Source organism: Papaver somniferum, chromosome 9 (assembly GCF_003573695.1).
Source record: "Papaver somniferum cultivar HN1 chromosome 9, ASM357369v1, whole genome shotgun sequence".
NCBI lineage: Eukaryota > Viridiplantae > Streptophyta > Magnoliopsida > Ranunculales > Papaveraceae > Papaver > Papaver somniferum.
In genome coordinates, this window is record NC_039366.1 from 153,690,933 (window position 1) to 153,714,888 (window position 23,956).

The following is a 23,956-nucleotide window of genomic DNA, read 5'->3' on the forward strand; positions in this document are numbered from 1 at the left end:
GAGATAAGAGAACTTACGGAGCAACACGATATATGCACAAAGTTGTGGATCAGGGAAAGACCAATACTGCGGAATAAACAAAGATTCATTCAATTTTTCATCACTATTTGCACAATGACATATAATAGACTTAATATTTGTAAACAAAATTTTATCCTTTCTTCCATCAATATTTGCATAATGACATAAAAGGCTTAACTTTTGTTTGTCAAAAGTTCATTCTATCTTTTATCAATAGTTTCATACCGACATAATAGAGATAACTTTTGAACAAGTTCATATGTACTTCTTATGAACTCAGCACAATTAGCAATTTAATTGAAAGAACGTAATCATTCAAGGCTAAGGCGCCATTAAAGTTATTACATCACATAACCTTAATTTAAGCTCAACAGAAGAAGTTTAAACAGATAACAGTAAAATATAAGAAGTTCAACAAGCCATGAAAAGCAAGTAACAAAATTACTAGAGCAGAGAACAATCACTTCTCCCATTCTGACTACTAATTTTCCCATAGTCTACGTAATGTATACAACTCAGAGAATCGGATACTAAGTAATATTGATACCTCTGTTGAACTGATGATGCTAAGTGATAAAAGATACACAAGATCACGATAATAACAAAGAACAACAATATGAAGTAAATGCTACTCCCTCTGTTTCTGAAAGACCGTCCTCTATTCCTTTTTCGTCAGTTTCAAAATTGTGTCCAGCTTATGTTTATAGTCATACTTTTTCAATGAACTCTCTAATATACCCTTGAATTTTTTATAATCATAAATCCATTTTTAACGCGACACAATCTAAAATATTAAAGAAATTAGTATAATTGAGGAAACAAATATATCCTTCATTCCTTTTAAGAAAATATACATTTAACTCTAAAAATTAAATTCCTAATAAAATTTATACTTCATAAATTCGATATCTTTTAAATTTTCCTTTTATATTTTGTATTTATAATTCTCACAACAATTTTGGATAGTCTTTATTGCTAGCATTTTTATTAAAATAAAATAGGTAAGTAACTAAGGGTAGTCAAGTAAAATAGTATGGTCTCCTTAATATTTTGAAAAAGTCAAAGCGGACCGTCTTTGTGAAACGGAGGGAGTACTAAGTTATCATGAGACACAAGAGATTACGTGGTTCGCCTTTTGTCTACATCCACGGGGTAATCAGTGATTTTTTTATATTAAGTTGTGGTGGTTACAAAGATCTTAAATGTTTCCCAAAGTAATAGAGAGAACTCAAGTTGAAGTAAATACTTAAGTTATAAACATTAAAGAGGTATAAGCTTAAGACTAGATCTTCTTCTCCTAGATATTGAATGCCCTTATTTTGTTGGTGAATCTTGGTATTTATATTCCCTTCAACTCCAGATATATCTTTAACCTTCAAGTACGTGAACGGGTACGCATACTTGAAATACCCGGACTGAAATTGCGTTTCGCCGGTACGCGAACGGGTACGCAAACCACCAATCCCAGCAGAAAATCTCGGACATGAACCTTACGCCAGTACGCATACGAGTGCGCATACTTAGGTTCCCGGACTTCTCAAACCAACAGGTACGCATACTATGGTTCCCAGACATGGTTTACATATTTGCAAGAGTACAAAACATGTCACATTCCAATAATGGTTAAGTGTTCTAAACTCTTATTTCAATCATTGAAACTTTCTTAGAGGATGACAATAGTCGTTTTCACACACTATTAGCATCAAAGCAATTTTCAAGTTATTGAAATAATCATAATGAAACATGCCAAGTCTACATCAAATGATTGTATCACACAAACCATGTACGATGTTACTCGACAATTTTCACATGATCATATTTTGAATTTCGTCAAGAATATAAGATGAACTTGGTCGAAACGAAAACTTGCCAATACATATTCCGAGAAATATGTAAGTGAGTTAAACTCAACTCGAAATCTCAAATGTGTATAATAGAAAACTATATCGTAACACGACTTATGTCTCAATATAGGGGATAGCTTAGAAATAGACTTTCCAAGTGATAAATGAGTTTTAGTCTCCACATACCTTTTTGTTGATGAAGTTCCAAAAGCTTTCCTTAGTAGTTCTTCGTCTTCAATGATGAACATCGTGAAGTCTAATGCTCAACTACACAATCTATCCTATTCCGAGACATCTATAAGTAGACTAGAAATCAAGACTTATAGTTTTGATCACTAACATTGACAAACAAGCTTGAGATAGCAATGCTTGCGAGTTCGACCGAGCAGTGCTCTAACACCATGGATATCTAAAATTGCGGAATATAGGTGGGTACTCATACCCAGTACACGTATCATGGTGTTCTGAGTTCGTAAATGAGGGGAGGTACGCATACCCAGTACGCGTACCTCAAGGACCTGAGTTCGTGAATAACCTTAGGGTATACATATGCAGTACGCGTACCTTGGCCATCTGAATTCACGAACTAGTTCATGGGCACGCGTATCTGTTAGATCACTGCTCGGTCGAACTCGCAAGCGTTGCTATCTCAAGCTTGTTTGTCAAGTTTAGGTGTCAAAACTATAAGTCTTGATTTCTAGTCTACTTATAGCTACGTCTCAGTTTAGGATAGAATGTGTAGTTACACTTTAGACTTCACGACGTTCATCGATTGAAGACGAAGATCTACTAAGGGGAGCTTGGAGGAACTTCATCAACAAAAGGTATATGGAGACTTAAACTCGTCTATCACTCAGAAGTATATTATATTATATCTCCTATTGAGACTAATTCATATAGGTATGTAGACTTTACATTATACACATTTGATATTTCGAATTGAGTCTAACTCACTTATATCTTTCTCGAAATATGTGTTGGAAAGCTTTTTTCTTTAACTATGCTCATCATTATTCTTGACGAGTTTAGTTGCAAACAATTTATTTGTTGGAAACTAAACAATGAGTCAAAAGATGATCATGTGAAAATTTCCTTGTAACAACTTACATGATTTGTGTGAGACAGTCATTTGATGTAGACTCGGAATGTTTCGTATGGATCATTCGATCACTTGAAAATTACTTATAAGTTAATAGTTTGTGTGAGACAGTTATTGTCGTCTTCTAAGGATGTTTCAATGATTGAAACGGGAGTTTAGAAAAATTAACCATTGTCTGGATATTGCACAGTATGCATACCCGTATGCAAACTATTGTAAGAATGATTCAGGGTCGGGAACCAAGTATGCACACCCGTATGCAAACGGTTTTAACTGTTAAAGTTCGGGAACCAAGTTTTCGTACCCGTTTGCAAATTGTTTCACCTGAGTTCGGTTTGGAACGACAGTATGCGTTTTCGTTTGCGAACTGTCGGAAAAGATCAAAGTCCGGAACTCTAGTTTGCATACCTGTTTGCAAACTGAGTTGGTTTATGTTATAAAATCGGTTAAGTATTGTTGATGGTGGTTTTCAGTTCAGGGCTAAAATTGTAAAACCCTATGTTTAATGTGTCATCGTTCTGCAAAGAAACTGAGCCATTTAAGAGTGATGAGTTCCCATGCCTCTTTACTTACATATGTATTGAGCAACTCAGTATATTTATATATAAAATTTATCCAGAATGGTGCGTGCAGCAACACCAAATATTCTGTAAATTTTATCCTTCACCTGCATTACTCACTAATGCATGGCCTATGTTCGCTCGCAGCAGAGTAGCATGAGTTTCCCGAAGTGTCAGGATTAAGATATGCATGGAAGTACTCAATCAGAGACAGACAAAGTTATGTTGTCCTCTGAAATATAATTAGTGATTTTGTATGAACGCACAAAATTCACAAGAAATTGACTAATTTTGTGTCAGCCCACATAATTCAATTTTTCTAAACCTAATTTTACTGATTTACAAAAATTAGGTCTTTTTTGCGGCCTGCGCAATATCTCGAACCTTATTGGTCGAGACCAAACCTAGGAAAGCTAAGAAATTGATCCGCCATGGACTAGTAGGATTAAAATCCTGCCAAAAGTATAAAACAAGAAGTAAAAGAGAAACTGCGACAAATAAAAGCAGCAGCAAAAGGAGGCGCGGCCACGCCACTTAGCCGGCCGGTTTACCCTAGCAGACACTGCCTGTGGCTGGCCGGCCACGCCCCATATTATTGCTTGCCGGCCCCTCTTTCATACCGACCAATTAGATCATTCCAAAAGCGCCACACACACTTTTAAGTAAAGTTGGAAGTTGGTTGGTCGACACACCTAATTCCTTAAGGAATCTAATATAGGCTGCCCATGTCAGTCTTAAAACGATCACGACCGAAAGTTTTGTCCGGTCTAGCCACCTCCTAACATAGTCGGACAAGCGCCACCATGCGCACCGGCGGGCTGTATGGGCTGTCGTAGGCTCAAAAAATTAATAAATATATTTCCCACTAATTAACTGGTAATATAGCGGTAGTAAGAGATCGTTCCCATAAAGAGCTGTGTAATTGATAGGTTATTTGATCAGCAAGATAAAGTAAATAACAAAGGGGGTTTGGTTGTGAGATAAATAAAGAGACAATAAAGAAAATGGATGATTAAGGAATCCTTCGCCATTACCAAGCGATAACTGGATTAATATACTTACCTATTATTTGTAAGAACCATTCATCACCAACCGTGGAATAACAGCTAGCTCAGTGTTATCCCCAAAACTCCTTTTACCACGGATACGGAAGCTCTCCAATATCAGATTATATACAACTGAACCACCAAGTAGTAGCTCACTCAAGGTGTAATCCAATCGAATGCTTTAAGCTTTGTGAATTAGGTTGATCCCAGTAGTTAAACTCTTAGCTCAAGGTTTACTTGCTGGTGTTATCTTCACACACGATTGCTACACAGAGTCCCTCTGTAAGGTCTCGCAATTTCTACTTGTGTAGAGAGTTAATCGACGATTACTTATCTCATAACTTCCACTAGCAATAGAACAATTAATATATTGATCTAATAGGCCTCTCAAATCAATATAAGAATCACTCATAAACCCTAGATATGGTAAAGACAAACGATGATGATAAAAACTCTCAATAGATTCGTATTATTAATAAAGCTTCATGCTTAGAACATTGAATTCATCCTTAATCAACAAAGGATTTAGCTACTCATATTACAAAGAAGATGATAATGGTGGTTTCCCCCTAAAGGGGTAAACCCTAGGTTTTGATGTAGAACTTGTGATATGAGATTCAATGATATTTTTACATAACCTAATATCTTTTTATTGGTTTACATTGCTTGGTCTCTAAGTATTTAGTTAGGTTTAGGAACCCAACCCGAAAATATGACCTAACGAGTTCAAACGTGCCCTTAGGCCTTCCAAGGTGTGAATACACGTTTCCCATTTGATAAGTTTGCGTACCCAGTCCGTAAACTTCAAATTCTAGCAGATATTTTCGGAAATAAGTCTGCGAACTCGGTTCGCAAACCCAGTTCGCGGACTTCACTGTCTTCCGTATTCAATGAAAACTGTTTTGGCCACAACTTCTTCATCCGAACTCAGAATGTCCTCATTCTTTTTGAATCCTTTTTATCTTTCAATTATATTCAAGATGATGATGAGAAATACTTAATTTGAATGAGTTAAGATCGGTCTTTGGCCTATGTCTTAATCATGAGTGTTTTGCTCCTTTTCGTCGCACTTCTTCCACTTCTCTTGGACTTGGGCGCTTGGATACTTGTGATACTTCTCTTCTTAGCTCTTTTCAGCACTTTGTAGCTCCTTTTTTGATGATTCACCTAATAGATACAAATAAGAGAAAGCAAAGGTAATAATAAGAATACATGCAAGAATAATAGCTAAAACAAGTATGGAATGGACACTAAAATTATATGAATTATGCACTTATCAAATTCCCCCACACTTAGATTTTGCTAGTCCTCGAGCAACCTAAATAAAACTAATCCTAAATACAACAACTCCATGTCGTGAGGATACGGTTACTCTTAGCATGAATAACAAGCCTTTAAACCCCTAGGTGTCCCTAGTGGACGAATTATAGTCTCGTGAGGGCTTACAATAGGTATACCCACAAAACCTATTCCAATTTCTCGCCTTGGAAGAACCACTAAGGATAGACGCAAAGTAAAACCCAAATAATTAGCTCGCATAAGTTCTTTAGCCACAAACATCCTACATACATTCCAATCCGTACACATAAGCAATTACTTATGTATGTCATTCAACCTGATTGCAAAAACTCTACTAAGATAGTCATCGTACTTGTTGCAACGTTTATCACAACACTCGCATACTGAAATCACATGGATAGATAAGAAAATGGAGATAGAAAAGTGAAGTGTGCAAATGTTGACTTAGGTGAAAGATGTTACTCACAATACTTGTATGAATGTCGTCAAAGGATATATATTTATAGCGCACTAGTTGAGAGAAGCACCCATTTAACTCGACCACATGATTAGATACTCTAAGCGCATGTTCCTTTTCAGCAAGTATGTGATAGTTGCCTTGGATCCTGCACTCCACGCTTGCTTAGGAGACGGAGACAGGGACAACGTTTCACACATACTTTTATCCAAGTGTCAAGAACCTCATAAATAGTCTTTTTGACTTTCTATATAATGATGATATGGTTTTTGTTTTCATCGACTATGATTATCCGCGATTCCGGACCTATCATTTATTAGTGTTGATAAATGAAGAGGAGCCTTATATATACATTTCTTTCTTTCTTTCTTTTTTTTTCTCCTTTTTTTTCCGGCTCACTCTTTATGAGTGTTAGACAATTGTCTACGGGGATTTCAAATACTCAACCAATGATTATCTTGCTACAACATCTACGGTAGTATCAAGATCCCACCAAATCACTTTAGAGAAACATAAAACTGCAAAGATAAAAAGAAAGTGATTCAGTAACAATTAATTGCGAGGATGAATCTTTCACATTCAATTATGAACGTGTATATTTAAGGATTGAAATAAATGGAACTTAATCTATAGCCATAAGAACTGTTTCAACCTAAAAAGGTTTAGAGTGTCATCTTAAGTAGCTCATAATTAACTCCAAAAGATGAAGTCTCAAGAATGAAAGAAATCAAAGAGTATTATTATTTATTTATTTATTATTTTATATGCAAACCAAACATGCTTAACTACTCCCCCACACTTAAACTCAACATTGTCCTCAATGTTCAAAACTGAAAATTCTGATTTCTGACATAACAGCCCTGAAAAACTCAAAAACTGTACAAATGGGTTGGGAACTAAGAAAAACATCCAAACAAAAGTTTTTCACCTACGTATTTTCTATAACGTGTCAAAAGGGCACAGAGTTTTAATAAACGGTCTGACTTTGATGGCCTCCAAACTGACTGACATGCAATCTGAAAAAGTTCTGGAAAAATACCGAAACTCAAATGTCCAGGCCTATATCTCCAACTTAACAGACTCCGAATTCAGATTTTCTTTTTGGAAAAGAAATGTGATTCTGTCCTCTTTAAAATTTGAGGTCAACCACTCAAATCGGACTCCGTATGAAATCTCGAGAGTTGTTTTCGTGACAACTGCGCAGTCAGAATTTTCTGTCGAGAATTCGTCAAAACTTTCATTATAGAAATAAGACTTGTAAAATATAAGATGATAATGTAAGATATGATATGCAAAACTAATAAAACTAAAAAATAAAAGGGATAAAAATACAAAACCGATGGGTTGCCTCCCATGAAGCGCTTAGTTTAACGTCGTCAAAGCCCGACGTTATTGTTATCGTCTGTACACCAACAATCTGAAAATTTGGTAATCCTTCAAATAACAATATGCAATTCAAATAATAGCTTCACAAAAACATTAGCACAACATATAAATATTGAAGCTATCAATTTATTGAAGTTTCCCCGACACTTAATCCTTTCTACACTCGGAAGTGGATAGAGAACATAAAATTCGGGAACTTCAAAAGGTTCCTCAGCTTGGTGAACCTGCACAATTCTCGAATCAAACACATCTAGTGGTGGATACTTAGAAACAAAATAATCCGTTAAAACTTTGGAAGCACACAACTCCAATCCTAAGTGATGTATTTTCATAAAAGTTGGGTTAACAACTCTTTCGGGAACTACTTCAATTGGATGGAAAGGATCAATAGATATAGAATTATGCAAAGGATTAGACAAACCTTGTTTCGGATCCTCATTAATTGTATCCAGTGAATTATTTACCTCAAGTATGTCGTGGTACTCTATCAAACTATCATTATCTAGGTCAATTGGGTCTTCCGCGACTTCAATCAATTTGATTTCATTCTCAATCTCCATCTCTTCAACACTCTCGTCATCCGAATCAAATTCCGCTCTCAGGAACTCTTCTTCAGTGTATATTTTGGGGTATTCTGTATAAGTGTCCGTCGAGGAAATAATCGGGTCTACTTCTTGCAAATCAACTGGCTTAAAAACATTTTAATATGGATGTTCATTGTAACGTTGATATGCATTTGAGTATGTCACCGTTCATAGCAATGGTTCGGTCACCAAGGCTCCTCCTTTTGAATAGGCGAATGATCATTATTATGATCCGGAGTTGGGATAACTTCATCATTGTTACATGGAATCTCCAAAGGTTGCTCATCTTCAAAATATTCTTTGTCGTCCAAAGGAATTTCAGAATTGTTTTGGTTTTGAGGCGAAACTTCTTCTTCATTCATTGTCAAGCTGAGTTGAGCAATGCGATTCTTCATGATATCTATAGACCTTTGAAGTCCTTCGAGTGCATCTTCAGTCTTTTTGCTATGCTCATACATATTATTCATAAATTGGAACATTAGATTTTCCAGATTAGAAGAACTATCATTATGAGCATTGATATCCATATTTTGGTAGCGTTCCTCCATACTTTGAATTTGCTGGTCCATTTTATGTATGCATCGTTGCAGAAGATCTGTCAGACTAGAAGAATCATGATTAGAAGCATAACTATCCTCCCATCCTCGTGGTTGTTCACTTGCATACCCGTCATAAGGTTTTTGATATGTATGTGAGTGTCCATTAGGTTCCGTGGGATATTGACCATAACCAAAAGATTGGTTTTGATTATACCCATAGGCTGGTTGGTAGTTGTCATATGAATGAGATTGAAAACCATATTGATTACCACTGTCATATGAGTGGTCTCGTGCTCCGTACATGTTATTTCCGTAAGAAAACATGACGACTCACAAGAAGGAGAAAAATAAAAATAAAAATCTAAAAACAAGAGCAAAACAAGCTAAAAAAATAACAAATCAATTTGCGACTGTTCCCCGGCAGCGGTGCCAAAATTTGTATGGGCTGTCGTAGGCTCAATAAATTAACAAATATATTTCCCACTAATTAACTGGTAATATAGCGGTAGTAAGAGATCGTTCCCACAGAGAGATGTGTAATTGATAGGTTATTTGATCATCAAGATAAAGTAAATAACAAAGCGGGTTTGGTTGTGAGATAAATAAAGAGACAATAAAAAAAAGGATGATTAAGGAATCCTTCGCCGTTACCAAGCGATAACTGGATTAATATACTTATCTATTGTTTGTAAGAACCATTCATCACCAACCATGGAATAACATCTAGCTCAGTGTTATCCCCAAAACTCCTTTTACCACGGATACGGAAGCTCTCCAATATCAGATTCTATTCAACTGAACCACCTAGTAGTAGCTCACTCAAGCTGTAATCCAATCGAACGTTTTAAGCTTTGTGAATTAGGTTGATCCCAGTAGTTAAACTCTTACTCAAGGTTTACTTGCTGGTGTTATCTTCACACACGATTGCTACACAGAATCCCTCTGTAAGGCCTCGCGATTTCTACTTGTGTAGAGAGTTAATCGACGATTACTTATCTCATAACTTCTACTAGCAATAGAACAATCAATATATTGATCTAATAGGCCTCCCAAATCAATATAAGAATCACTCGTAAACCCTAGATATGGTAAAGACAAACGATGCTGATAAAAACTCTCAATAAATTTGTATTATTAATAAAGCTTCATGCTTAGAACATTGAATTCATCCTTAATCAACAAAGGATTTAGCTACTCATATTACAAAGAAGATGATAATGATGGTTTCCCCCTAAAGGGGTAAACCCTAGGTTTTGATGTAGAACTTGTTATATGAGATTCAATGATATTTTTACATAACCTAATATCTTTTTATAGGTTTACATTGCTTGGTCTCCAAGTATTTAGTTAGGTTTAGGAACCCGACCCGAAAATATGACCTAACGACTTCAAACGTGCCCTTAGGCCTTCCAAGGTGTGAATACACGTTTCCCATTTGATAAGTTCGCGTACCCAGTCCGCAAACTTCAAATTCCAGCATATATTTTCGGAAATAAGTCTGCGAACTCGGTTCGCAAACCCAGTTCGCGGACTTCACTGTCTTTGGTATTCAATGAAAATTTTTTTGGCCACAACTTCTTCATCCGAACTCGGAATGTCCTCATTCTTTTTGCATTCTTTTTATTTTTAAATTATATTAAAGATGATGATGAAAAATACTTAATTTGAATGAGTTAAGATCGGTCTTTGTCCTGTGTCTTGATTATGAGCGTTTTGCTCATTTTCGTCGCACTTCTTCCACTTCTCTTGGACTTGGGCGCTTGGATACTTGGGATACTTCTCTTCTTAGATCTTTTCAGCACTTTGTAGCTGCTTTTTGGATGATTCACCTAATAGAGACAAATAAGATAAAGCAATGGTAATAATACGAATGCATGCAAGAATAATAACTAAAACAAGTATGGAATTGACACTAAAATCATATGAATTATGCACTTATCACGGGCCCACTAATGCTTCGGACAATCGGAGTCCTTCCAACTCTCAAGCGGAGCCACTAAATGATTACCCAAAGAAGGCTGGACGCGCGGGTTACAAAACCCGTCGGAATACGATCTTGGCCGCCCAACTTCGCCAGCCGAATTGACCGGCCTAGATTCAATCACAATCAACGAGAAAGGATATGCTCACCAGTGGTCCGGATATTGTGCTGGCCAGACGAACAACTCCCAGCACGCGCTAATACCAAAAACCGTTGGCCCAAAATGGGTTGGCCACACGTATTTTAAAACCTAAATTGAATCAACAGCAGTATGCAACTGCCGCAAAGCATCTCGGTCGTCCAACTTCGCTAGCCGAATTGACTGGCCTATATCTAATTTTAGGCAACCAATAAGATGTCTCTGTGATCACCAGCCATCTCCCTTCCATGAGGAATGATCGTCCAAGCCGCGACTTGCCTACACGACTCCCAAATGGCTGCCCAAAGGTGTCCAGTCACGCGGAATTTTAATAGATTCAATGGGCAGCCATTAACTGCCGCAAATCATCTCATCCACTCAATTTGTTTAGCCAATTTAACCGGTCTAGATTCAACATGGGCCGACCAATAGGGTGTCAAAATGGCTACAAGCCATCACTCTCTTATAAGGACCGACCGGCTCACCTTTGGCGTGCATGAATAGCTCCTGATAGCTTCCTGAAGTTGGCCGATCATGCTCCTTTTAAGACATTAAGCTCCACGACTAATTTAAACGAGCTTTATACAACAATGCTTTATGAGCATCGATTTCACAAATAATTTAATTATTTTACCTAAAAAGCATTACACGCTATTTCTTGCGGCAAGTCTCATGGCTTAACTTATAACATATGACCGCCCGCATCCTAGCTTGCGCGTGATTGGTCAAAATATCTAGGTCTTGCCAGCAAGACCCACAACTTGCTACATATTTTCCACGAAAATACTCGAGACATCAAACATGTCACAAACTGGGGGATGTTCATCAGGGTATTGGTCTGGAGGTTTACAACGTGCGGCGTGCAACACGCCCATTATAAGAAAATGTCAGGAAAGACGGACAGTTAGTGGCAGCAGAGAAGTATGGGTGTAAACCAATCCGTATTCTCTCATAGAAAGACGTGGTTTTCAACATTTTTACACGATTCCCACTTCTCCATCACTCAACTACTTCCACTTCCCATGAGATCAAGGTGCGTTCAACTATGACTTATATAAATAGGTTCTCAACCTATTTTAACCAACAACAAGTGTTATCACACAAGTATCCAGAAAACATAAAAAGAAATGATAGCTTACATTCCGCAAGCCAGTTCCACATTCTGATACAAGTCATAAAACAACCACGCCTTCAGAGTTAACCATTCTGATCTCAACACCTTCTTCGCTTCCCTCCCTAAGATCAACCCTCTCCTTCATTTTGTGACCGAAACAAGACTGGAACAAGCATTTCTTGGTTTAGGCCAGGATTGTACAAATTAATATCTTGAATCTAAAGTACTCTCGTGCAGTGTTTAGGGTTTAGATTCGTTTCTCGGCGGCACACCCAAATTTACCATTTCCAGCAGAATCAGTTTTTACCCGAAAACAAGTATGATTTATACTCATGAACAATACATGTATAAATTAAGGAATGCAATCTTTGCAAACCGTGGCTAAAATGTTCATGAACTGATTCTTTTGAATCAATCCGATTTTGCTTCAATTGTGTCTTGTATACTTCTATGAGAATATAAACAATTGAACAACTTTATGAGTAACATAATTAGATCCATTTGATTATCATTTGATCTATAAGTGTTAAGATGAATGTGGTTAATACAAAAGTGTTCCTATGGCTAACTTCGGTTATCTGTTATTGAGCCAACTTAATATACACGTTTAGGTACGGTTACCCATATATAAATGAAGGCATATCTTATTTCTGTGTAACAAGCTAAGACCATCTAACGGTGGAGAGATATAGATTTGGTTTTAAGTAAACTTAGCTTGAATATTAAATCAAGTTTTCATCTAACGGTGAATATTGATTGCTTTGTTTCAAAGTTATCAAACCCTGATTTTAAGATTCTATAAGAGAAAACTCTAGCAACTGGGAAACCTAATCCTCACACCTCCTGTGTGATACTAGTTGCGACTATAGTCGATTCTCCTTTAACCTAGGTTTTTCCTAAAACCATTATAGGTTAACGACTTAAAGACTTCATTGGGATTCTGAAGCCAGACCCAATTATTTTCTCCGTAGTTGCATGTTCTGATCTTACTTGTTTATCGTATTGAGTACTATCTTCTCTAAGATTTGCTCGAGATTTACCTCCAATAGGTAAGATATAAAAAGTAATCACAAAGCTTTTCGTCTCATTTTTTGTGATTCCACAATAACTTGTTCTGCTACCATATAGTTAAGTTATTGTGAGGTGATTGACATTTCTAGGCAGTTCTTCGGGAATATAGGACCAGATTATCAATTGGTTCATGTTCACCTTGATTTATCAAAAGACTGAACAAACTTCATAGGTATTTCTGTGGGAGACAGATTTATCTGTCAGAATAGACTTTTCTGTGGGAGACAGATTTATTTATCAAATCTTCGACTTTGGGTCGTAGCAACTCTTAGTTGTGGGTGAGATCAGCTAAGGGAATCAAGTGCGTAAAGTCCTGCTAGGATTCAGAGGCGTAAGGAACGCATACCTTAATCAGTGTGAGATTGGTTAGGGCTCAACCACATTCCAGTCCGAAGTTAACTTGTAGTAGGCTATAGTCTGTAGCGACTTAATACAGTGTGGTGTTCAAATCTGGACTAGGTCCCGGGGTTTTTCTGCATTTGCAGTTTCCTCGTTAACAAAACTTCTGGTGTCTGTGTTATTTCTTTTCCGCATTATATTTTTATATAATTGAAACATCACAGGTTGTGCGTAGTTCAATCAATTGGTAAATCCAACCTTTGGTTGTTGATTGAAATTGATTGGCACTTGAACATTGGTCTTTGGTACCGTTCAAGTTATTTATCATATCAATCTGGCTCACATATTTTTATCTGTTCGAATGCAGATTGTGTTGAGAAATTGAGATATATTTATTGGATGTTTTTCCTTGATTGAGTCTGACTGTCTAGTTGATTCTGTTTGAATTATATTGGAGTTAGTCCATATAGATTTCCGAACGAAATATTGAGTGTGGTTGTTGGACCCCCGCTTTTTTAGTATGCTTTAGAAAACCTACCCGGTATGAACTAAGCAGATGCTCATGAACTACTTTCACAAATATGTTTGGCATTGCTACAACTCTCTTGAACACCTCTAAGACATCTTTGATCACTAAAATACCTTGTGTATGTGCATCATGATTCAAGTCTTAATTGTTTAATGAACACGATGTTGCTTATTAGTTCTTAAGACATACTTGTCAATGAACTATCATTATACATGGTTCCGGTACTCTGGACCTAGTGTATATTCTTCTATGTAATTTCAAGACGAACTTCTCACATGCTTGCATGAACTCCTAATAAGAGTTTCATCTAAACTGAAAAAGTGTTTGCTTGAATCTCAAGTTATCTTAGTTTGAATTCTAAGAAACTCATTAATAATTATATTTTTAGTTGCTAATACAACTACAACTAATTTTAAAAAACTTAAACGATATTGAATTCAAAGTTTAGTATTGGAAGACAAATGGGTGTGGTAAAGATGGATTTGGGTATAAAAGATCTCGTTTTTTATAAATGTACTTTTATGGAGTTTACTCTTGCTTCGCTAGGACTCCTTCATCAAAGAAAAATTAGTAGAAGAAATATTATTAATTTCCTTATTAAGCTGGATAGGAATTGAGGATTCCTTCAGTATGGAAGTGAGATAGATATATTATTTCCAATTAGCAATTGAGGCTCCCAAAAATAGGAGCTATCTTTCTTAAGTCTATCTCCGCCTGAAGTGAAATTAGTTTACAGAGCAATTGAAAAGGTTTGGTTCTAATTTGAAAAAATTTGAGTTAAATTTGAGGGAATTTGATCTCTATAATCGATCTCTACAGAATTATGCATTTAACTGTATTTCTGGAGAAGTTAAGCTTTGGTGGAGAGAGATTTTGATGAAGTTGAATGTGTTGCTGCTATTAAACTTTTAGGCCAAAACAAGGTTTTAGGGTCTGATGGTTTTTCTGTGAGTTTTTTTTGTTGGGATATAATCAAATTTGGTTTTCTTAATATGATTAAAGACTTGCAGAATAGAGGTTTTTTGGATTGGAGATTGAAGAATACCTTTATTGCTTTATTTTCGAAAAAAGATACTGTAAAAGAAATAAAAGATTTGAGGCCTATCAGTTTGGTTCATGGTGGTTATAAGATTGTGCCTAAATTACTTGCAAAAAGATTCAAAACTATTTTACGAACTATTATTTCTCAACATCAGTCGGCTTTCATTAAGAAGACGCAAATTTTAAATGGGGTTTTGGTGGCTAATGTGTTGATTTATTCCATATTAAGAAGTGGTAAGCCCGGTCTTCTTTGTAAGGTTGATTTTGGAAAATCCTTGATCATGTCAATTGAGATTTTTTAGATGAGATCTTCAAGATGATGGGTTTTGGTAAAAAATATAGAAGTTGGGTTGGATGTTGTGTAGGTTTGTCAAATTCTCTGTTCTTATTAATGGTAGTGCTTTTGGATTCTTCACTAGATCTAAAGGCATTCATCAAGGAGATATTTTTTTCTCATTTCTTTTTTCTTTTAATTGGTGAAGCTCTCACTTTTATGATTGAGAAATCTCAACAACAATGCCTTATTTCTAGTTTTCAGGTTAGTAGTACTTGCACACTCGTTAATCATTTGCAATTTGCAGATGATACTTGAAAAAGCGGGGGGTACAACAACCACACCCAATATTTCACTTAGCAATCTGTATGGACATAATTCCAAGAGAATCAGCTAGACAGTCAGAACTCAATCAATAGAAATGTATCCAAGAGTTATATCTCTATTTCTCAATTCAATCCGCAATCAAACAAATAGGAATTTGCGATCCCGATTGAATATAAGAAATAACTTGGACGGTATCAAAAAAAAAATCCAAATGTCAATCAATTTAATCAGCAACCAAAGGTTGGATTCCCAATTGATTGAACTCACGCACAACCTGTGATATTTCTATTATATAACAAAATATAATGCGGAAAAGAAATAACACAGACGCCAGAAATTTTGTTAACGAGGAAAATGCAAATGCAGAAAAACCCCGGGCCCTAGTCCAGATTTGAACACCACATTGTATTAAGCCGCTACAGACACTAGCCTACTCCAAGTTAACTTCAGACTGGAATGTAGTTGAGCCCTAACCAATCTCACACTGATCAAGGTACAGTTGTGATCCTTACGTGTATGAATCACGGCAGGACTCTACGCACTTAATTCCCTTAGCTGATCTCACCCGCAACTAAGAGTTTCGATGACCCAAAGTCGAAGACTTGATAAATAAATTTGTCTCACACAGAAAAGTCTATTGTATAGATAAATCTGTCTCCCACAGATAAACCTATGATGTTCCGTCTTTTGATAAATGAAGGTGAACAAGAACTAATTGATATACCGGAATTCTATTTTTGAAGAACAACCTAGAAATATCAATCACCTTACAATAATCTTAATCGTATGGTAGCGAAACAAGATATTGTGGAATCACAAATAATTAGAGACAAAGATGTTTGATTACTTTTTATCTTGCCTATCGGAGAATAAATCTCGAGCCAGTCTTAATGAAGATAGTACTCAACACGATAGAAAATGCAAGATCAGATCACGCAACTATAGAGAAAATAGTTGGGTCTGGCTTCACAATCCCAATGAAGTCTTCAAGTCGTTAACCTACAAGGTTTCTTTAGAAACCTAAGGTTAAAGGAGAATCGACTCTAGTCGCAACTAGTATCATACAGAAGGTGTGGGGATTAGGTTTCCCAAGTTCTAGAGTTCTCCTCTATGTAGTCTTAAAATCAGGGTTTGCAATCAACGTTACCTTGGTAACAAAGCATTCAATATTCACCGTTAGATGAAAACTTGATTAGACTCAAGCTAATATCTTTCAACCGTTAGATCGAACTTAGATTGTTACACACAAATGAAATGTACCTTCATTTAGATATGAGTAACCGTACCTAAACGTGTATACCTTGTTGGCTCAACAATAGTTAACCGAAGTTAGCCATATGAACACTTTCATACCAACCTTATTCATCTTAACCATAACTAGTTTAAATGACTCAAATGAAACTAGTTCTAGAGTTGTTCAATTGTTTATATTCTCATAGAAGTATACAAGACACAATTGAAGCAAAATCGATTTTGATTCACTCGAATCAAGTCATGAACATTATAGCCACGGTTTGCAAAAGATTGCATTCTTATTATATAAATGTATTAGTTCATGAACAAATCGATTTTAGAACATCATCCACTTAGGTATGGGTATGGGTACGCTCACCTAAGTAGCCGGACTAAGTTTGGGTTTCGCCAGTACGCGAACTGGTACGCATACCTTCCAAACTCAACAGCGATTCCCGGACATGAACCTTACGCCAGTATGCGTATCGGTATGTGTACCAAGTTCTCGGAATTTCACCAACCAACAAGTACGCATACGGGTATGCATACCATGGTTCCCGGACATGGATTACATATATGCATGAATGCACACAATGATTAAATCCAATTGTTATAAAATCTCATTTCAACCGTTGAAACATTCTTGGAAGGCGGGAATAGTTGTCTCACACGAACTATTAGCTTCAAAGCAATTTTCAAATGATTGAATGATCAATACGAAACATTCCGCTGTCTCACACAAATCATGTAAGATGTTACCAGGCGATTTTCACATGATCATCTTTTGACTTTCGTCAAGAATATAAGATGAACTTGGTTAAAGTGAAAGCTTACCAACACATATTTCGAGAAATATGTAAGCGAGTTAAATTCAGCTCGAAATATCAAATGTGCATAAATGAAGTTTATAAGCTTACGAAACTACTAATTTACATCACAAAAAATAGTTATATTGTATCATCAGTGTCTCTTTCTTCGCTATTAGGGCAATTATCTTCTTCGCTGTTAGGGCGATTTTATCTGCACTTTGATAGTGTTTCTTTCTATAAATTCGTTCGTGATTTGATTTGTTGGATACAAGTATATCGGAGATTCGACGGATGCAATATCAAGTTCTTCTTAAACATAATAATAAATCTAGGGTTTCCGGGCTTCTCACTACACATGAGTTTTTGGGAAAATCACTCCTTTCTCGTAGGAGTATCTCTTTTCAAGAATAAAATCAATCAAAATGGTCGAGTTATGATTTCGAATACCATTCCTTCTCCAATATCTACATACAAGATTTGGGTGCTACCGTTGTGGATCGCTCTTTCTCTTCGCGACTTATTTGCGTTTTGCATCTTTCATTATATTTGTTTCATGCTTATGTTATATTTGTTTTTTTTCTTAAAAACCATTATGTAAATGTTTCTTAAATGGAATGAAATACTAATGATTTGATTATCAAAAAAATAAATAAATCAACATCTCTTTTTTCCTTAGGAGAGACTGGTAACTGCCACGTCAATTACAGATGTTTTAATTCTATTTTTTTGAATCCTATTATTCGGGCCCAAAACTCCATGGATTTTTGGGGCTTATTTGGGTTCTAATATCCTAAATATGGATAAGGGGTACCCAATCAATATGAAAATTCCAATTTGCCCTTACACATAAATAAATCATAATCTCACTATTCATTTAAAAAAAAAAACTAAATCAACTTCATCTTATTCTCATTCTCTTCTCATTAACAAATCATGATTTCATCATGATGAAGATGAAGATCATAAAAAAAAAAACTTAAAACTATCATCTTCTCTTCATCCTTCTCTTCTCATTCACAAATCATGATGATCATATAAACAACTGAAAATAATTATCTTCTCCTTCTCCTTCTCTTCTCATTCATGAATTATGATGAAGATGATGATCATAATTTTATCATGTTGAAAATGATGATCATAAAAAGAAACAACTAATTTTTGCTTTTGAATGGTTAAAAAATCCAGTTTGATGAATTTCAGCAAAAAAAAAAACTGTTTCTGAAGCTGTTTATGGCTGGGAGTTCATATTTTCCCAACCGTAAATCATTTATTATGGATGGAAAATATGTGATCCTAGGCAGGTACACGGTTGGTAAAATAAGAATTCTCATCCGTAAGTAGGTATCTACGGTTAGGATTTCATAACCGTGAGTAATTTTGATAATCACCCAAGCAAAAGAAAAACAAACAGAGGCCTAGTTTCGTCTTGTTTTTTCCCAGTTGAAAGAGTTTTTTTGACTTTCAGAACCAATTTCGGCTGGGTTTTCCCGAAGGTAATTGCTGTTACGGCTGGGAAAACCTAGCCTTAACTGGTTCTGAAAATCAAAAAAAATAAAAAACATTATCGGCTGGGAGTTATTTATTTCCCAGCCGTGAGTATGACCTACGGTTCAGATTTTATGTTATTCCCGTCCTTGAACTGTCATTACGGCTAGATCGTCGTTACTTCCTAGCCGTAATAACTAAAACAACCAGATTTCTAATGGGTATTAACGGATTTGAATCAACAAAATCTTAAAAATATAAGGTTCCCTTGAGAGTTTTAAGGCTATGCTTCATCACATTAGGTGGTTGATTTTCAAAAAGGTTAAAAAATATCCTCAAAATCCTCCTACTTAATCAAACAAAAAATATGAGAGAAAGTTTTTTTTGATGCATTTTTCTTTTGATTTTCAGAAAATTAATCCCATGATTAATTTTAATCCATTCTCTAATCTTGTTTAGTTTACTTAATCATCTTGTGAAATAGAGAAAGGGAAGAATACGAAACAAAGTAGAGAGAAAAAGAAGGAAGAAATTTTATTCATATGTATGTATAGACAAATATTAGAGCCACTATTTATAGGGCTAGACACAAGGGCATTCCAGTAATAAACGAGATTTACCCTAGATATTCTTAACATAATTAGACGTTTATAACACTCCCTCTGATGACATTGTGACTAAGCTAATTACAAACATACCAGGAAAACTCAAAAGAGAAAAACCTGAAATTGCATAAGCACGTAAAGACTTGAAACAATGTCGGATACGCAAATGTTGCCTCGTTAAAACCTTGAGAAGGAAAATCCAGTGGGATAAAACCTTGAAGAACGAAAAGGAGTACAACACTATAAGTCCAGTAAATGCACCTTTTATGATGGCGCCCCCCCTGATGAATACTTCATTCAAATCTTTGAGTTGAGACTTTCCGATTTTGAAGAACGAATTTCTTGAATGCAGAAGACTTGTGTGCTTTCATGAATATGTCTGATAGTTAATGAAGTCTTCTTTTTGTTGCACATGCAGTATTGCCTTCGATTAATACTTTTTCGGAGTCTACGTTCTTCATCAACACATTGAGAACTTGTGTTATGGATTGCTAGCTTCCCGAGATGATTTCCAGAAGTTATTGATGTAGTTTGTTCAACATAGAGTCAAGATTTAGATAAATTACCATAAGTGAACAAAACTAAATTTGTGGTCATACCTTATACGAGTCAGAATGATATCCAAATTACTAAGGGCTTGTTATGTTAATTTGGCTTAACAAAATGACCTAGTTAATGGTGGGAATCCACCAAATAACCGAAATTATATACAAATCCCCCTTGGATGACCACCGCCAGTAAAATCCGATGGGAAAAAAATTTGGACGAAGGAAAAAGAGCACAAATATCAACATTTTGAAAATAAAAATTCAACGTCAGCGAGATGTTTCCTCGTTAAAACTTTGTCAAGAAAACCACATGGGACAAAACTTGAAACCAAAGAAAAAGAGTACAACTTTTGACGTAAATATGGATGCTAATCAACTATATGAGTATTATTAAAAGCACCAAAATCATAACTATAGTTTATATTATAGACAAGTTTAAGCAAGCATAATATATACTGCAGATTTTAGAAAATTAATATTTACGCCGCCAAAGTGTGAATTTTTGTGTTTTTAAGGACTCATCAAGAGACCAATGAAGCTGACATTATCAACTAAATAATCCGGATTTTTGGTCTTTTACCAACACATAAAGGATTGTTAAACCTGACGTAATCGAGTCAGATGGATGCCTGAATATAACTTTAATCCACTAAGGATTACAAATTTGATATTGTTCTCCGACCACATATCTTGTGTGAATGCAAAGAGTCATCCAAAACTACCACGCCAAATGCATCATTTAGGAAGAACAAAATATTATTGAACAAATCATAGGGTCTGAGCAAAAATAAAACCCTCTGATCGTTTATTTAACGATTATTTTTATCATATAACACATTATAATGACTACACCACCCTAAAATAAATAGTCTCGGCAATTTTATGGTGTCAAGTCCTGGATTCGAAATTGCGTCGATCGAGAAATTAATCCAGCCTAGTTGGATTGTATGCCAACCAATCACATATGGCAATATTCCTCTGCAGAGGGGTTAACAACCACCATCTTTACTATAAATGAATATTTGACAATCCTTAGCTTATTAAGAGCCTACACAATTCTCAAGTTTATGCATATCCTGAAAAAATCTCAAAATTACTGGTATGCCACGCTCACGGGCATTATAATTTCCTCATCTTCAAGTGAGAAGATATTATATTTGAGAATGTGGATTTGGTTGACTCAATTGGAGCACCACCTGTAGCCTCTTATAGGATGCTACTTATCTGATGTGACTGGATTTCCTCTTCAGAGACAAAAGCTTATAAAAGCAAATGAGACATTTCACGCCAAGCCAATAACATCCTTTTTCAATTTGATCATGATAGGAGAGACACTGATATAACATTCAAGTTAATTAACACAAACTTTTGCTGATAGTGTATAGTCTCACCCTGATTATGGCGGAGATATTTTCATCTCATAAAAACGAAAACAAATTTCATAAAGTATTATCTGATTAATTCGAGGACATATACCTATAATAATTTCTGGATGTTGACAATACCAGGTTGGGTAATTAATAGATACTGACTCAACAGGAGCGATTTTTAAAAATTATGTCTTACAACATAAAAAAAATTGTTTACTAGATATACATATATATATATATATATATATGATCAACCATGAATTACACTTGAAAACCAAAATTAATTGGTTACAATAGCATATAAAACATGCAAACGAATTAAGCCTCCATTATTTACGAGACCAAGTAGGTCCGACAAAATAATAATTCATCTGAGAATGAAATAATGGGCACCTTTTTCTAATGAAAATAAAAAAAATTAAATCACGATCAATTGAATATAATCACTTCAAGGAGTAGTGATATTTGCTAATGAGCAGGGTGCGCACCCATTGATCTTGAGTTTCCTATCGTACATGTGGAACGGTTCTGAATTTTGGAGACTAGTATCAGGAAGAAAATAAAAATAACAAGATAATATCCCTCAGAAATGCAGCAATTCCTCGTACACTGGTATTTGCAGTTGATAATAACAAGATATCGATATGTAATTTTAAGATTGATAAAGAAAAACAAATCGATATTCGTTTTAGAAAAACATCCACTTGTGGTTGATTAATGATGGTTCCTTGTAGGAAATAAAAACCAATCGAATTGATGAAGAAGAGAAAATCAATATCAATTGAGTTTTGCGATATACCAAAATCGTATCGATAATTGGAAAAAAAATATTTTAGTCATCGCATATGGAAAATCCATTTTGGTTGAGAGATGGTTTCTTGTATAAAACAAAATAGAAACCATATAAAATTAAATCACATGATCTTCATCTAATAGAAGAAGATACCTATCTTAATTCGTCGTAGGTTAATGAACCATGCACGTGATTAACTGCCAAAAAGGTAATCAAACTGCAATAACACTAAAAAAAAAATCTTATTTTTTTTGTTGTGATTACAACTTCATTAGAGGAATAGGAACTGTAAACCATCTTTCTATGGATTTGTTTTTTCTTTTTGTTACCACGTGCGTGATAACGTCTTGTGAAATAGAGAAAGGGAAGAATAAAAGACAAAGTAGAGAGAAGAAGAAGGAAGAAATTCTATTCATATGTATGTATATACAAATATTAGAGCCATTATTTATAAGGCTAGACACAAGGACATCCCAGTAATAAACGAGATTTATCCTAGATCTTCTTAACATAATTACACGTTTATAACAAATCACCATAATTAGCACTAATCAAATAAAGGGTACATTAGGTATTATAGAAATAGTGTTATAAGGGGTTGTAAGAATTACTACTTCATGACCTCATGCAGCCCCCAAAATCCCATCCTTTTTTTTGGCCCCAATAAGACCAAGCACTATAGTGCCACTTTTCCCTGTCCTGTCCCTCATATGTAGGGAAAAAAACAAAATCGCAACCACTATGGTCTTTCATATCCCTACATGTGTAGGGATATCCCTCCCTTTCTCTACAAGGAGGATCACATCTGATCCGGGTAGTAGGGAAGGGAAATCACACGGCTACTCAGTCGCCGTATGAATTTACACTTTACGGTTACTCAGTAGCCGTAGCATTTTACACGGCTGTTGAGTTTCTGTATCTGGTTTTTTAAGTTTTACCTTAAAACTTTCTTTTTTCACTCTTTTTTTTTTTACTAAAACTTTTTTTTTACCTATTATATCTACTTTTTACCTATTATATATCGTTTTTTACTCTAAAATATCTTTTTTTTACCCAGACAAATATATTTCTATTGGGAAAAAAATACGACAACTGAGTAGCCGTATGGCACTATTCGTACGGCTACCGAATTTCCGTATCGTGTAGGGAAGGGAAGAAAGGGCACCATAGTGAGGCTGCCTTTCTTGTGATATCTGTCACATGGCAGCGTAGCCACCGGCTTACTCCCCTGACCAAACTCGGCCCCCTTCCCCACAGTTAGTTAATACTCCCTCCGTTCCTTTTTAATAGGTTGGTTTTTATAAATAAATGTTTCAAAAAAATAGGCTGGTTTCTTAATTGGGAAAGTCAAATCTTACTTTAATTTTCCGGGACCATTTTTCTTTTAACTTCTTTTGATGACAAATGTCATGTGGACCAATTTCACTTTAATTCTTTTGATAACAAGTGTCATGGGGGCCATT